Below are 17,734 nucleotides of genomic sequence, written 5' to 3' on the forward strand. Positions count from 1 at the left end.
GTGCTTTATACTCGTTCATGAAGTCCAGATACATTTTACGAAGTTTTGGATCTTTCAATGTTCTTCTCTCCAGGGCCTGAAATCGCCGAACTGCGGTTTCATAGGAGTGACCGAGTAACTTACGGTCAGCTTTGAAGGGCATTCTGACTTGAAGCCTTCCTGAAGGTAATACTTGAGTTGTATCAACGAAAAGCTTATCACAATCTGTTTGTTCTGGTGTGAATTTGCTGCCATTAGTTTCCGAAGGAAGTTCCTCCAGAGCCCAAAATCTTTGGACTACTGAATTTATTAACGTTAAGTCTTCTTCAGCTTGGCATAATGTGCTATTTACTTCCGGAGGAGGACTTACACTGCTGACGTATTTGCCAGACACAATCCATCCCAAAAGAGTTTTCTGTAGCGTTGGTTGGTTTGATTAGGACCACTTTTGATTTGGCCAACAGCTAGCAGATCGAAAAAGGTTTCTGCTCCTAATAACATATCCATCTTTTGGGATTTTTGGAATTCTGGATATGCAAACAATTTATGCATAAGGGTACCGATTTGACAAACTCAAATCTCTGTTGCACAGAGAGAGCTTCGAAAGTGGGACAGGCGATTAGATATTGGTCCTTTGATTTGCATTGCTGACAAGCCGGATTTGTATTTGCAGCAACTAGAGCTGACTTCGTCCTATCCATTTGGGATTGCTTAATGTGACTCGCGCTGGCTGCGACTATGGGTCTCGTCTTCGAACACGATGCTCCTTCTGCTGATAGGTGCTGGTACCGTCTGTTCAAAGTAGCTTCACAATCCTTCCACAATGGGAGCTTGTCGTAATCCAGCTGTTCTTCCCACTTAGATCGGGTAATAGAGTCAACCTTTGTCATGACTATATGTATGATTATCGCATTTGTTATATGTTTCTCATCGCCCAACGATAGCAATGAGTCATAAACAGCAGACACTTCATCGATCAACGCGCGCAATGAAGGTGCTGATGGCTTTGAGATAGTTGGCAGCTCAAAAAGTTTTGAAATTGTATTGAAAAATATCAAACATTTATTATCATAAACTTGTTTGAGACTTGCCAATGCCTTCGGATAATTTTCATCCGACATTTGAAATACCTTTACCGTTCCCAAAGCTTCTCCAGATAGACAATCAACCAAATGGTAAAATTTTTCAATATCTGGGATATTTGGATCATTATGAACCAAACTCTCAAACAAACTCATGAAATTTTTAAATTCCGAATATTCTCCTTTGAATTTCGGCAAATTCATATTTTGGAGCCTTGAGCTGTAAGATGTTACAAAGGATGTTTCGGTAATAGACGTTCTATTTTTTGCTAAAATTGTTTTAATTATTGACTTGGTTTCAGCAATTATGTCCTCTAACTCTCCTCGGGCCATGTTATCTTCATCAATTTCTTCAGTCTTAGATTGGCATTTCATCAATTTTTCACTATGTGAATTTAGTATGTCGAGACGACATTCCAATTCGATTGGATCTAGATACATAGTCTTCCCGAGAAATCCCGTTTTTATGCGCAAAATGCTACTTTTCGCCACCGTCCTTTGACGCTTTAAAGATTATAAGTCGATCAACTCCTTACATGGAGAGAGGTTGGCGATAGTTGGCTTTGGCTTGCTCATTTTGACTTTTTTGAATTAAAATTCACGAAAAATGATAGAAGTTGGCACAGAAATAAATCCGATCGATTGACAAAAACGAAAAAAATATCGATTCCTAATTGTACGAAGAACCATACCAAGGATATGCAAAATGACCAATAGCACCATTAGAAATTTTTTTTTTTTGGGAAACGAGAAAATTTTATTTTAATATAATATGTGTATAAAAGATGTATATAAAAAGTAGTGAATAAAAGGGAGAGCCAAAAACTGAAAGTGTGCACTTGCTTTTGTTCTATTATAATTTTTTATTTATCTTCTTCTTGTGTTCGCACCACTTTCAGTAGTTCGCACTCGTTACCTGTTGTGAAGGCGTAGGCGGTTTGCCTGCGTTCACTTCCCTTTGGCAGAGGATGCAGGTGCAGCTCATTCCCGCGAAGCGTTAGCAGCAGTGGATGTACTTGTAGCGTCAACGTTAACAGCAGCCGGCCGTTGTTGATGTTGACGCAGCAGCGGTAACAATGTTGGCGTTGACGCAGCCGCAGCGGGGATGACGGCGTTGACGCAAATCCGTACGGGAAAAACAAATAATGTAGCGATGGCTTTTTTGTTTTTTTTTTACCGAACGGCAATTGAGGGAACAATTTTTTTTTTTGAAACGGTCTTACCTCTGTTTCGACACTTTCAATAATTAACGGCTTTACCCCTTTTTTTTGTAATGGCGGTAATGGTAAAAACATCAATTTAGGGGGATTTTTAAAATAATGTTTAATTTAATTTACCGCACTTTGTAAAAAATATATTTTTCACATCAAAAACACTTGTGTGATTTTATTTGCGCACTTCACTGTACCTGCCGTTTTTAAACGAATTGCCGAATGTTATACATATGTTTTTGCAGAAGTACTTTTGTTTTTCACTTCACTTTTGGCCTTTTTTGTTTGTTCTCGCACTAGTAGGTAAGTATGTACTTTGTTATAGGATCTACCTAGGTAAGTACCTCTATATGCTGTACATATGTATATTTCGTATTAAATATTTTATTTATTTAGCACACTGCACAAGGAGGCGTGTTATCCCCACTTATTAGGATCCTGACAATGAATAGGTTGCTGTGGGATCTAGAAAAGAGAGGGTTATGTAAATGATCTTAGACGATATAAATCGTTGGGCTGTATCGGGCGGATTAAACTTAAATGCTGGTAAGACAGAACTAGTATTATTCACCAGAAATCATACCACTCCAGTAATTACGGCGCCATTAATTAATGGTTGCATACTAACAATTGGAGATAACTTTCATGGGAACAAAACTTAGAAGAAAGCAGCCACAGCACTCTATACCTGTAAAAGGACGGCGGGCTCCAAAGGGGGCTAATGCGTCGGATAGCTTATTGGCTCTATACAGTAGTTGTCAGACCAATCATGATATACGGTGTATTGATATGGTTGCCAATAATGGATAAGTTTATTAGTGGAGCTCTTAGAACAACGCCAAGCCAGGCACTAAACGTCATTCTACATTTATTGCCAACAGACCTGTTCTGTAAGCAAGTGTCAGCAAAGCCAGCTCTCAGACTGAGGGAATCCTCCAAATTAGTCGCCTGAAACAACGGCCTTCTAAGATACTTAGTTTATTCCCGTTTCTACCCAAAACCACAGATTTCCCCAATCTAATAGCATTGAAGCTAAATTCGGTGCACAATATTGCTTTCCCCAGAAGAGAAAAAGACGAGGAATGCAGGAATTAGCATTTACAAGGCCACTGCAGTATTTCCCAGGCGGAGATCACAGCAATCAGTAGTGACAAAAAGTGTGCTTACAACAAGGAGCATATATATATATATATATACGGATAGCCAGCGGCCTTAAAATCACTCAAGTCTCCTATGGTCTCATCAAAGATAGTGAAAGAATGTCTTGATCTATTAGAGGATCTAACATCCTACTTTACGATAAACCTGCAATGGGTTCCAGGGCATAGTGATATCTTTGGTAACTGCGAAGCAGATGAAGTAGCCAGAACAGGTAGCACTCTACAATTAACCCATGAAAAAGAGGGTATTTTTATGACTCTGACAACTTGCAAGCACCTACTCAGCGAACATGCTATAAATCTAGCTGAGTTTCGGTGGAGACAATCAATAACCTGTTCAACCAGCAGGCTAACGTGGCAGGAATGGAGCGTGAGTCGCACAAACCGACTACTAAAATTCAAAAGGAATGACATAAGAACTCTGTTAGGAGTACTACCAAGTCACTGCCTAATTAGAAGAAGAGGAAATTGTAAAACATCTTGTATGCGAATATAAAGCTCTATACAGGAAAAGAATCGCAACTATGCAACTATAACTGTCTTGGGTTCGACGTTTCAGAAGTTACTAATATAAAATTATTTATACTGATGAGCTTCATCAGGAGTACAGGTTGGTTCAAAAAGGAGGCTAGAGGGCTAAGAGGATAGAGTGAGGGAACATTAGTTCCGGTGGTATCATAATGGGCCTTCTATAGGCCTAGGTGCGTCGTTAGACAGCTACTCTACCTACCTACCTACCTATGAATGAATTTTTTTGTTGATGTTATTTGAATTTGCTTTTGTGCTTATTTTTGTGAATGAATGGGTAGATATATGTAAGAATGAATTAGTTCTTATTGTAATTATGAATAGAAGGCATTTTGAAGAGCATATAACTTGTTTACATTCAAATATACCGTGGAAAATTCACGTATTTATGTATGTAGATATACTACATATCATATCTGAATTTCTTCTTGTTGTAATTATGAATAGAAGGGCATATTGAAGAACATATAACTTGTGTTCATACAAACAGACTGTATGTATTTCTATTTGCGGCTGTTTTGTGTAAAAGAGTGAACACTAACTGGTGGTAGAATCATAAAATTGTATACAATATTAGCTGCATATATTATATTTAAAATATAATCAATCAGGTTCGTACTCTCTTTCATCAGAATCTTTTATACGATTGAATATTCATATCAATAGAATATTCACATACATACAAATTGGTCTTTTGAAACAAGTAACAAATTATTGGTGTTTGCGTTCACACATTAGACTATTCAAATAAGATGTTATCTGTGGTGCCGCGTGTATAGCACAATTCTTTATTGCAAACATCAAATATTTTGCCTAGGTTCAAATCCTATCACAAATATTTAACTTATAATCCCAACGTGGATCTAAACATGCTGGATGGTAATGCTCGTCAATTAATTGCTCAGATTAAACTATTTCATAAAGAGCAATTACTACTAATTTCATTGAGTTTGATGGTGCATTTAATATTATTGCGACCTTGTCACTTGTTTGATCTGTGCTGGTAGTCATGAGACTGATCAGTACAATAGTCAAACAAAGAAATGTTTAATGTGTGTGTTCTAAAACAAGAAATGCTGCTGATAAATATTGCGATTATCTTAAATATAAACTGAATAAGATTATTAATGAAACTGAGTATCCCCTTTAACTTATAGTACCAAGCTCTATTGGTAAACTTGGTACTAGGTATGTGAATCCTAATAAATAGTCTTACAATGGATGATAATGACCCATGTATTGAAGTGAATTTTAATGATTTATGCAGCTTAAATAAATCTCTGTGTAAAGATGATATTTTGTTTTACATTTCAACGTCAGAGATCTTAATGCAAATTTGGAAAATCTTGAACTATTTATTAAAAATCTACTTGTAAAGCCTGATGTTATAGTGTGCACTGCGACCTGGATATTACAATACCATGTTTTACTTTCTTTACCATTCATGATTACCAGTGTCTCGTACCAAAAGAAAAGTCTGAAATTAAAAAAGTCTTACATGATTTAAAGAACACAGCTGGAGGAGTTGATCATATTCATAGCAAAGTACTGAAATGTACTGCTGAAGATATTAGTATACCTTTTTAATACATTTTTTATTTGTGTATAAGTAAAGCTGTTTGGCCTACTTCTTTGAAAAAAAAGGAAATTATCCCAATCCTTTGAAAAACTTATACATAAAATATTGCATGACTTTTGTAATGCTAACAACCTGTTATCATGTCAACAATATGGTTTCATGAAAGTGTTAAAATGAATGATTGTATTAGTGATTATATATCGGTGAAGATTGGAGTTCCGCAAGGAACTATATTAGGACCCTTATTGTTTCTTCTGTATATTGATGATATGATATGTTCCTAAAGATGCACTGGTTTCTTATGCTGATGATAGAGCTGTACTGTGTAGTGGTAATAAATAATGTAGTGGTTAAATAAATTTGATATTTGGTTAGAAAACATATTCCATTAGCCATTATTCCGATAGTATTCCTAATGACTTGCAATTGTTCGTTAATAAAAGATTAAATTAGAAAGAGTAGCAAATTGCAAATATTTAGGTATTTACTTTGACTGTCATATGAAATACTAAGTTCATACCTTTTCGAATTCTAACTGGCTTAGATATGCACACATTTGATAACATCGAACTTCGGAATACTCTGGAAGATTCACTATTTAGGGAACTAGATGAGGAACGAGAAAGTATAAGAAAGAAGGCTGAAGAGAACATATCCAAGATCCAGGAAGAGAATATGCAAACTTTTGAAGACAAAGAATACAATAGTAATGATTTAGTGGCGATAAAGAGGGTACAGGGTCCTCTGAGCCATAGCTTAAACTGACAGCAAAACTTGTTGGACCGTATTTAGTGCAGGAACGACTTCCACATGGAAGATATACTGTGGAAAAAATATGTGTTGGCGGAACCCAGCGTTCAGGGCTAACGACAGACCAGGACGGCCGAATGTGGGGCAATTGTGAACAATACGATCTGGACAGTTCTACTGAATGTGACCCTGTAGACTGGAAACTGACGAGACGCTTTGGACGGGAAAACGGGACGATTACTGACGATCGAGAACGTACATTTGCAAGTCGTTTGTAATAAAGGGCAGACGTGCCATTATACTAAGTTAATTACTCAGCGTTTTCGTTTCAAATAATGAAATCCTATACATATTTGCATACATTAGTTGAAAAGAAAAATTAAAGCAGGAATGTGAAATGCCGACGACGAAATGCAATTCCCTTGTTGAGAAAAGCAACCTGCAGCATAATGTGAAAACCGTAGTCAAATCGCAATTATGTACTTTTTTTACTTCATAATGAATTATTTTCAAAATTTTATCAAAATATTTTTAAAATATTACTAATAGCAAAATTAATTTTGTGTAATGTTTGATTGGACGTTTACCAGAATTCGCTGCTATTTAAAAGAAATGAGAATTTATAATAACGTTCTCTGCCAGAATTATGTATCTACCAACAGAAAGAGAAAAATGAAATATTGTACTTTGAACAAAAAATACAATTGCCACTTCACATATCCGAGATTATATTTTGTCTATGATGAAAAATTGATAAAATATGATTGTTTTGTGCAATATATATTACTTTTTTAATAATTTTCTAATTATGTATGTACATACATATATACATACATACTTATGTACATATATTCGTATGACATTGCAAAATAAGTAATGCATACACAAATCTACATATATATTATATATGCTAAGCGAAATGATTGTACAGAGCCCCCTCTATTAGTCACAGAAGAAGAACTATTATCGCGATAAAAATTAAAAACTCCAAAGCGCTTGGAATAGATGGTGTACCAAATAGAGCACTAAATGAAGTTATGACTCTGAGACAAAGTTTGTTTGTTAAAATGTACAATTCGTGTATATTGGAAGGCGCGTTTCTCGGCCCGTGGAAGGTGCAGCGTTTGGTTCTACTCCCAAAACCGAAAAAGCCACCTGAAGAACCTTCATCATATCGACCCCTGTGCATGCTCGACACGATTATAAAAGTGTACGAAAGCATAGCAAGAAACCGCTTGGAGATAGCAATCTAAAAAGCCGGCGAATTGTCAGAGAGACGGCTTTATAAAAAAGAGGTCCACTATTGACGCACTAAGTGAAATCGTTGATATTGCTAAATGTGCAATAAGTGGCAAAAGTTGGAAGGTGGCACAAAAAAATATTGCGCGCTAATTACCCTGGATGTGAAGAACACATTCAATTCTGCGAAATGGGCAAATATCATCAAGGCTCTGTACGAAATACGCGCTCCCCAATACCTCATAAATATTATTATGAATTATTTTGAGAACATAAGGCTGCTATTCGACACAGATGTGGGGACAGAACTGAAGTATTTTGGTGTAATATTGGACTTAAGACTAAAATTTAAAGAGCATTTGGAAAACTCGACGGGTAAAGCAAATAAAATCTATAATTCTTTAACTAGAATAATGCTAAATAGATTTTCTGTGATAAGTTCCTTCCGAACTACAGTAATATAAGTGGACATGGGTGCTTTAGAAGCTACCTTTACAAATTTCGTCATGACTATAGTCCGTACTGTCCGACGTGAACAGAGTATATAGAAGAGTCTGAACACGTTTTTTACCATTGCCCTCGGTTTTAAATTATAAGAAAAAATCTGAAAACTGCACTTGGCGGTAGTTTCATGGTGGAAAATTTGACAGCACTTTTGTGTGAGTGTTAAATGTGTACTAATACAAACATTGTTGTACAGAACCAACAATTGTCTCAAATAGCATGAGCACCATCACAAATCAATATAACAGCCAAGTCCTAAATTTGTAGTAAATCACCCAACAACAAATTTTCATACATTAACGCTGGCGCACATGCACTAAGCTCAGCCGTTTCATTCATAAAAGTAATCGTCTTTTTGCGACGATGACAAAAGCTAAAATTCATAAATTGAACAACTTTCTGATGTTATCTTTAGAATGGAAAGGTGACAACCCTGCAGACTCACAAAACACCGAAAAAAGTGACAAAAGTGGCAACAAAACTTTTGTCGATTTTAAATATTAATTAATAATTAAATACCACAGCTTCACGACGTCAGCCCCAGAAGTCGGGGTACTATAGAGGACTGGATCAAGGTGTCATGCGACCTGCGCCGAGGATCAATCTGACTGGGGACCCAAGTCACGAACTTACGGATACCTGGCGCGCTCCCACGGCGAGTCAGATTGGGATTATTATAACGACTTCCTTAGCTCATACCAAAAGGAAGTTAAGAGAACAAAAAGAAATTCTTGGCGGAGATTGAAAAATCTCTGGAAGTTAAAGAATATCAACAATATCTAGTTCACGGAATGAATGCGCTTAAGACATCTCTGAACCTCTCAGAAAATTAATTGAACAGATGCTCACCAGCAGGTCAACGCTAAGAGCGTCAAGGATGTGCAGATCATTTCAAAGGGGTACACCTCATGGAGGCGTGTTATCTCCACAACTCTGGATCCTGACAATGAATAAGTTGCTGTGGGATCTAGAAAAGAAGGGGATGTCATCGTCATTCGGCCTATTCAGTTTAATCCTGCCTAGCCATTGCTCTGCCCAAATTGAAGCGCAGCTCAGGATTCTGGGTGCGGTAAGAGATTTTGACAAATTTTATCATGCAGTTTCAGTCCTCGATGCGGGACATGCGGCAGAAGTGGAAGATATCATTATACATCCGCCAATATCAGCACCCTTCACAGCACTTAAAATGGCACTTATTAACCGTTTTGCTAAGTCCAAAGAAGCGAAGTTGCAACAACTTCTCGATGGTGAAGAAATTGGTGATCACACGCCATCACAATTCCTGCGCCACCTGAAAGCACTGGTTCCAGGAGTCGACGAAGCTGTACTTAAGGCAAAATGGTTATCCGCTTTACCAAAGGACACTCATGCTATGTTAGCAGTACAAACAAATGCAACGTTAAAAGGTTTAGATGCTCGTGCAGACGGGCTTCACGAGATCTTACAAAGCACGCACGTTTCAACAATATCGAAAATCTCCAACAACACTACCAACAAATTTCGGATCAAAACAAACAGTTAGCAGCATTGTCAGCCATTATTCACAAATGGGAGTTTAGGTCAAACACACGACAGCATAATAAACCGAGGTCACGTAGCCACTTCCAGGTACGACAGCTGAGTTCTAACGGTTTTTGCTACTATCATGCGAAATTTGGAAAAAACGCTATACGATGCAAGCAAGGTTGCACATTTTCGGGAAATGCACCAGAGAATCGCTTATGACGGGTAGAGATTCTCAGAAAATTTCTCACCGTCTTTACATCAGAGATCGATCCTCGGATTCACAATATTTGGGGAACACAGGTTCTAATGTTTCGGTTTTTCCAAAAGAGCGATCGAGAAATGAAACACCAACAATTGGTCACACGCATACACAACATACGGAAACAGGTTATTATCACTCAATTTAGGTCTTCGCCGCGATTTTTCGTGGCACTTAATTATCGCTGATGTCACCAAACCAATCATCGGGGCCGACTTTCTTAGTCATTTTGACTTACTAGTCGACCTGGATAGACGCACAGGCTTGACATCACCTGCAATAATTGCCCCAGTAACGGACACGAATTCCATTCGAGCAATCAAAACCAATGCAATATATCACAAATTACTACAAAAATTTCCAGAAAAACAAATGCCGTAACTAAAGGGAAGAAACATAGTACTCTCCACTAAATACGTACTTCAGATGGACCCCTTGTAACCAACAAAACGCGTCGTTACCCACCGGATAAACTACAAACTGCACGTGAAGAGTTTGATAAAATGATCAAACTTCGAATCGCTCGACCATCTAACAGTCCGTGCTCATCACCATTACACTTATCCGCTAAAAGCTCTGGAGGATGGCGACCATGTGGAGACTATCGCAGTCTAAATGCTCGCACAGTTCCAGATAAATATCCTGTCCACTACCTCGAAGATTTCACCGCATCATTGCATAGCAAGCACATTTTTTCAACAATAGATTTGTCCTTGCATTTAATCAAATCTGTAAAACAGCCATTATAACGCCTTTTGGATTATTTGAATTTCCTTTTATGACCTTTGGTCTAAGAAACGCTGCTCAAATGTTTCAAAGGTTCATTGATGATGTAACACGGGATCTACCATTTTTATTTAAGACATCCTGATAGCGTCAGCCGACGAGCAAGAACATTTGCTACATCTTGAAATTCTATTTAACCGGTTTCGAGATTACGGACTAGTGATTAATCAAAAAAATCACATTTTGGTTTAACCGAAGTACAGTTCTTGGGCCACACAGTCAACAAGAATGGTTAAATTTAAAAGATAGGGTTAACGCTATCCTAAGTATTGAATTTCCTAATACTATCAAAAGCTTACGAAGATTTCTTGATACTATATATTTTTACAGAAAATTCATCAAGAAAGCGGCTGAAATCCTCGCTTTACTAAACTCACTGCTGGAAGGACCAAACGATCGTGAGTTACATGCAATATTCGAAGCCGGGAAGTATTTTCACAGACCACCATCGACTGCCAACGTAACAAAATTCAGCGACATGTATCAACGCATGTTGCGACTTTAGTTTCTCTACCAACCTCTAAAAGCTTTAATCAATGTTTAACAATAATTGATCGTTTTAGGCGCTTTCCGGAAGCAATACCTTTGGAAAACAGTACAGCAGATACAGTAGCTCGAGCACTAGTAAACCACTGGATAGCTGTAACAGATTCTCGGCAACTTCTCCATATCATCCGCAGTCAAACAGGTTAGTTAGGTACATTTCTCTGAATTCAAAATTGAACGAGTGAGAGCATTTTATTCATCGCACTTTACTGGAATAAACAGAAGAAGGATCGAAAATATTAGGTACAAATGGTAATAATTTCCACTTATCTTGGCTGATTAATCCGGTTAACATAAACTTATAGTTTCAATGTTAAAGATTTTAATGTTATTAATTTCTCATTTATTCAATACTAGCGGTCCGTCCCGGCTTCGCACGGGTACTAAACATGAAACACATATTCTCAATTTTTCGCGTCGAATTTAAACAAAATGGGAAATTTAATTCTTAGATAAAATTTATTTTTTTTGTACTTTTTTCATTGTTTTGTGTATTTTTTATTATTAGTGTTTTTTATATTTTTTTGCGTTTTAATTTTTTTGTTTAATACAAACATTTTTTTTTCTCAATTTCAGGTGTTTTTTGTTTATATTTTTAATTATTGCAAAGAGGTCATAACGTCAAAAGATCAGTCGGGATCATCGGTATCCTCGGAACCAGTTGACCAGCTGCTGGGCCAGTGATAATAGTTGCTACAATTAAATTGTCCTTTAACTCTTTAATAAGCAGCCTCGTCCCATTACACATGTTCGGAGGGCTTAAATTTCTTAAAAGCATTATTGGGATTTCGATTTTTAACGACAACGCATGTGGTGGCAGTCCAGAAGGGTGCAACGAATCTAAAAATTCCTGTGGATAATGGACTGCGTCTTCGATATTAGTCACAGTGTCGATCGATTTGTATGTTTTTATTTGGCCGGGGACTTTTTTAACTATTAGATTGTTTATTTCATTAACAGTATCATTCTTAGGTGACACTGTAGCCCTAGAACATAGCCAATGAAAATCTTTCTCATTCAAATTGTCGATATCAGGCTAAATAGCATCTATTAAGTTTTCTAAATAATGCAGTATTTGACCTAGAGACTCGTCCAGAAGAATGTCACAATCACCGCTTAAATTTGGAGTGGGAAATATTCCTTCTCCAAGTTTTATTAGTTGTTGTGGGAAATCGCAATCAGTGATTCTATGAACATGAGCTCTCATATTCGTTCGTAATTTTAATGTTTCAATTGAAGCCCATAATGGTGACGATTTCAAGCATGCCTTGATGATATCTGCTCGTGTACCTCTGTTAATAACGGGGAGAGTTTGTCGGAAATCTCCCGCAAAAACAAAAGTAATCCCGCCCATGACTGCAGAGGAGTTTCTTAGATCCTGTAAGGTTCTATTCACAGCCTCTATATGTGCTCTATGGCTCATCGTGCATTCGTTTCACATAATCAATGAGGCGTGTTGTAGTAATTTACCAAGAGGCCCATTTTTGCTAATTGAACATGTAGATTGTTGCTCTAGATTTTCGGATAGCGGAAGTTTAAAAGTAGAATGGGCTGTTTTTCCATCTGTCAAGAGAGTTGCAGCAATTCCTGAGGAAGCAACTGCTATTGCTATCTTTCCCGATTCTCTTATATAGTATACAAGTATCAAATTAGCAAGAAACGTCCGGGTGCATCCAAAAAGAAAACTTTTCTTTTGTCATTAATGACGCTATCGATGATAGTTTGAAAAGCATATTTGTGATCAGGGACTAATTTTTAATAATTAATTAATTAGTTATTGTCTCTGCCCCATTATTTTCTGTAGGAACTGAACATGGTAATCCATAGTCACTTAGGCTTTTGTCATTTAATTGCATCAGTTTATTTTCTATTTGTATCAAACCTTGGTTGTAAATTTCCGCATTGTATGGTAACGTGAAGTTAAGATTTTGCTGTCTGATTCTGTGTCTAATATTGTCTAATATCTTCACATAAATCGTCTTTAAAAATGTCCCATAATTTTAATGGTTCCGATGGCAGACAAAATAAAAGTATGACTACAAGCAATTCTCTCAGTTGTTGTGAACATTAAAAAAGTATTTTTTCAATGGTCATCGTTTTCTAGCAAACCTCTAGCACGGCAAGTAGCTTGATATGTTTCTTTGAGAACTCCGTAAAAGGTTTTTAAGAACTGGAATGAGGTTGGGGCCCGTACGTGATGTAGCAACATCCCAAGATAGAAACACTCGGATTGAGAAGGATGGACACCGTAGACTCTACCTAACGCTGCATCTTTTTTTATGCCTGGATGTCCAACTACAACCTCACCACGCTTTCTTCTTGTGAACTTATTATTGGCCCATGTATAGTACTGCGGGACTTCCTGGTATAGAAGTGTTTTTGCGAATTCATCTTCATTACATAGCTCAAAAAAAGCCACCAAAGTTGTTTTACGCGGATTTTGAGCCACTTATTCAGCCGTTTCGGCGGAAAAATACACCCTTTGGCCATTTTCTAAGTTGACAGCTAACTGCAAGACTGTAGGATGGCGCTCGTTGATTGGAAATTCCAATATTCGCCAGACAGCTTCGGAAGTACTTATGTACCGGCCATTCACGTAGTTATCCACTTCATCATTTGGTTTTCTGACGCCAAATGTAGCTTGATTCGATCCTTTATTTATATATTTACAAATGTATTTGATAGCTTGAACTGAGTGACAGTACTCTACATTTATGTGAGCATTGAACGTCCTGCACAAAAGTGGAGAATAAGAGACAATCCAGCTATTATCTACTGTGAAACTACTGCCTCTGATATTGAGCGATGCACTCTGCATCAAAACCAAACGCCGCGGGTATTTTTTTGTGCAAATGCCATTTTTCATACATGGTGCTGTTAAGTTATGTTCTCCGCATTGTCCGTGCACCATGTTTTTAGTTACGATATCGTACAATATTGGATCGTTTTGTTGGTTGGTAAGTTCTGCAACTATGACCCTATCAATTTCGTCTGGTTGGATTTTTGTCTCTAGCCAAAAAAGCATATGACAGTGTGGTAAACCTCGCTTCTGCCACTCAACACTCGCCATGTAACATTTCACTTTGCCGAATATTTCATCTTTATTGAATAATTTTATGAATTTCTTCATTTTTAAGTGAAACACCCTTGAAATGATGTCGTGACGATCGAAAGATCGCTGACTAGATAGTAGTTCCGCTTTAATTTCAGGCCATTCAGGATTGCACGTAAACGTGACAAATAAGTCTGGTCTGCCGTAGTTTCGGACATACGTCATCGCGTCTTGGGTTTTTTCATGCAGGTAACGCGGAGAACCTGTAAATCAAGACGGTAAGATTATGCGCTGACCGACATTTGATGGGTCAACATTTCCGTCTTGATTTAAAGCATCTCTGAGATGAATGTATTCTTCAGACCTTAGTCTCTGTTGGTTACGACATATGTAATTCAATTGTTCCGATATCATTTTTGCCATCATATCGACAATATATTGACTAAATAAGTCCCGGATTAAAACTGTTAGCTCTAACCATCAACCTGAATGCATAAAATTGCATGCATGTCACAGTTTTATTACGCGCTGTAGCTTCCTGTGGAATGGTTAAATAATAACCGTGTTCTCCTTTAACGAACATTAAGGGATATTGTAGAGGATCATACGATCGGTGTAACTCGGAAACCCTTTTAAGTTGGCCGTCTCTTCCGTGCAGCACTATATCTCTGGGGCCATTTTCTTCGTCAACCAAGAGAACAGCTACCTCGTTTACAGCTGGAGAATTGTATCTACCCGGGTGAGCAGTCTGCGGTGGGCGGTCGGAATGAATAATTAGCTTTAAATTATCCGAAGAGTTGCGTTCAATATTTTGTTTAAAGTTTCGTATATATACGTTGTGGCTTTTCAGTGCGGTCTGTAGTTCGTTAATTAAGTCTATTTTAAGCGTTGGAGCTATGTTTGCCATTAACGATAGCTGATCTGCGTCTGAAATAAAATATATTTGTAAGCATTGTAGATTTTGGCCTGATGGTGGTAAAGGCTACCAATAAAATGATATACCTGGCCCTCTATTTTAAAAGTTGGCATAAAATTACCTTCTCTTCTCGCCAAACGAAGTCATTTGAAGAAGACTATTGTACTTACGGATGTTGGTTAGGAAATGTCTAGATAGCGAATGATTATTTGTCAAAAGATTTTTTATTGGCGGTGGTGGTTCTTGAATATTGGGGACACTAACTTTTCCAGAAGCACAGCACATGCCATTAGTTTCATCGACCCATTTTTTGGCAAAACAATAGGGCAAATCTCATTCATGTCGCCGATTTGGACAGAAGACTGTTGAGCATAATCAATCTGTGGTTCGTATCTAAAAGCCGATCTGTTACTGTGAGCTACAACTCGATTGCGAACTTTAGCTCTTGTAGTCTGTTGTCGTTCTCTCTGGTCTTTAAGGCGTTGGGAACGCCCTGAGCTTGATTCCCTATTGCGGGATTGTATATTTCTGGAATTTTGCTCTTCAAGCCGCTGCGAACGCTCTGTACTTGACTCTCGCGCGTGCACATGAGAGGTTCTTAAATTTTGCTCTTCAAGCCGCTGCGAACGCTCAGTACTTGACTCTCGCGCGTGCACATGAGAGGTTCTTAAATTTTGTTCAGCGAGCCGTTGTAACTGCTGAATACTGGACTCTTGCGCACGTCTTTGAGAGGTTCTAATATTCTGTTCAGCGAGCCGTTGCGAACGCTCGTTACTCGACTCTCTGGCACGCGATTGTGCCACATATTCTCTCTGACTTAAAAGACGATTTTCAGTTTCAGATGAAGATTCTTTATTTCGACATGTTTTTTTGGCCCTGGCCTGAGAATTATTTCTAGAAAGTTGAGATCTTGATCTTTTGAGCATTTTAAAATGATAAAAGAAAAAAACGTCTTCGAACTAAATAATTACCTATGTAGCTATGCTATCGTTGAGCTACTTACTACAACAACGTACACAACTACTAACTATTTATTAAATCATAATAATTTAGAATAGAATTTAGCTCTGAAAAGAACTTTTTGAATGGGATTAGTTACCTGTTAACGAATTATTAACTACTAACTAAGCGACAAAATATTATCAAGCGACAATTTTTTTATTTCCGCACACGACCACTTAGTAGCGAGCCGACCGCGCGAGTGAGCCGAGCGGCAGATTATTTCGTGATCTTAAACCCCCTCCCGTACCACCGTGATCAGAATATAATAATTCAAAAAGTGATATAAAGGTTTATTTAAAATGTTGTATTAAAATGTTTTCCCAGTTCCACATGGTACGCCACAAACAAAACCGCCCTGTTAAGTAGCAACAATCAGATAATCCATGTATGTGTATGTATACGAAAATTACTGCGCCCTTCCAGTAGATATGTGTTGTTATTTTTTTTTTTTAAGTAAGAATATATGTAAATAATTCTTAGATGAATTTTGAGCACATGCTATGACTTGAAATATAATTTTTTGCTTGTAAATTATAATATATTGATTTTTAAACTAAAGAAATAAAAAGTATCCAATGACCGTCCCCTGGTTTAAGGCTACCTCCCAACTAATTTTCAGTCAAATCAGTTCCGCCGTTCTTAGGTGTAATAGTGTAACTAAGACGACTTTCTTTTATACAAGTATATATAGATTTGACTTACATTATTTATTGCAGTTGTTGAATCATCCCCACCCTCAACTGAACGAAACTGATACTGAAAAATAAACATAAAATTATTTTTAAGATATAGTTATATGGAAGTAAGGTTTAAAGTAGTGAAATCTATAAAGCTCACGGGGGAAACAACGAACCAAAATAGTCGTTACTACATTTTTATCATCACCAAGCATTTTGAAAAAAATATTTAAATGTTCATGATTTTTCATAATTTGACTTACATTACAAGTATTTGCTGCAGTGTTAATTCTTCCTCACTTCCAATAGAGCTAAACTGATACTAAAGATCTAAGGAAGGGTGTAACCGAAATAAATAAAAGCAAAAGTGTATAAACTTCCAGACAAAACTAATTAATTTCCCGTATTTTCTCCATCACACAAAATAATTATTTAAATCATAACTGGCTCGGTAATCGAGCTATATAGACAGAAAAAAATACTGAAACTAGTTTTGATAATAACATTTTACTAAATTAAACTGCTTACTCAATATAATTTAATTATACCTTAGCCACATAAAAAATATAAAATAAAATAAAATTCTATACAATAAAAAACAAGAGAAAACGTTATCTTCGGCTGCGCCGAAGCTATAATACCCTTCACAGGTGCATTTCTTTTAGTAACCACTATATGTATGACTACATTTGAAAACGTGACTTGCCAACGGTTTGCATCCAACGGAAAGCATTTTGCCAGTTCTTTCAGGTTAGTTATTGAGGTAAATAGATCTTCCAGACATTTACATAAATTTTAATTTTTTAAGCTGATTAATTATTCACATTAAATTAATGGAAAACAAAACAAATTATAATATTTATAGAAATTAGAAAATATATAACATATAATAATATTTATTATTCTATAATACTTTTTTATATGATATATAAATTACAATAATTACATCTATGACTTA

At 36.9% G+C, this 17,734-nt stretch overlaps 1 long non-coding RNA gene across 1 annotated transcript in view; it reads right to left on the bottom strand.

Moving 5' to 3' along the window:
* LOC138858253 (uncharacterized) overlaps positions 1 to 16,855 on the bottom strand; it is a 497,314-nt gene extending 480,459 nt beyond the window's left edge. Inside the window, exon 1 of the long non-coding RNA XR_011397439.1 lies at positions 16,802 to 16,855. This is a non-coding gene — a long non-coding RNA (uncharacterized lncRNA). The remainder of the gene's footprint in view (positions 1 to 16,801) is intronic.
* Between the last annotated feature and the right edge of the window lie 879 nt (positions 16,856 to 17,734).

The sequence above is a fragment of the Bactrocera oleae genome, chromosome Y (genome assembly GCF_042242935.1).
Source record: "Bactrocera oleae isolate idBacOlea1 chromosome Y, idBacOlea1, whole genome shotgun sequence".
Taxonomy (NCBI): domain Eukaryota; kingdom Metazoa; phylum Arthropoda; class Insecta; order Diptera; family Tephritidae; genus Bactrocera; species Bactrocera oleae.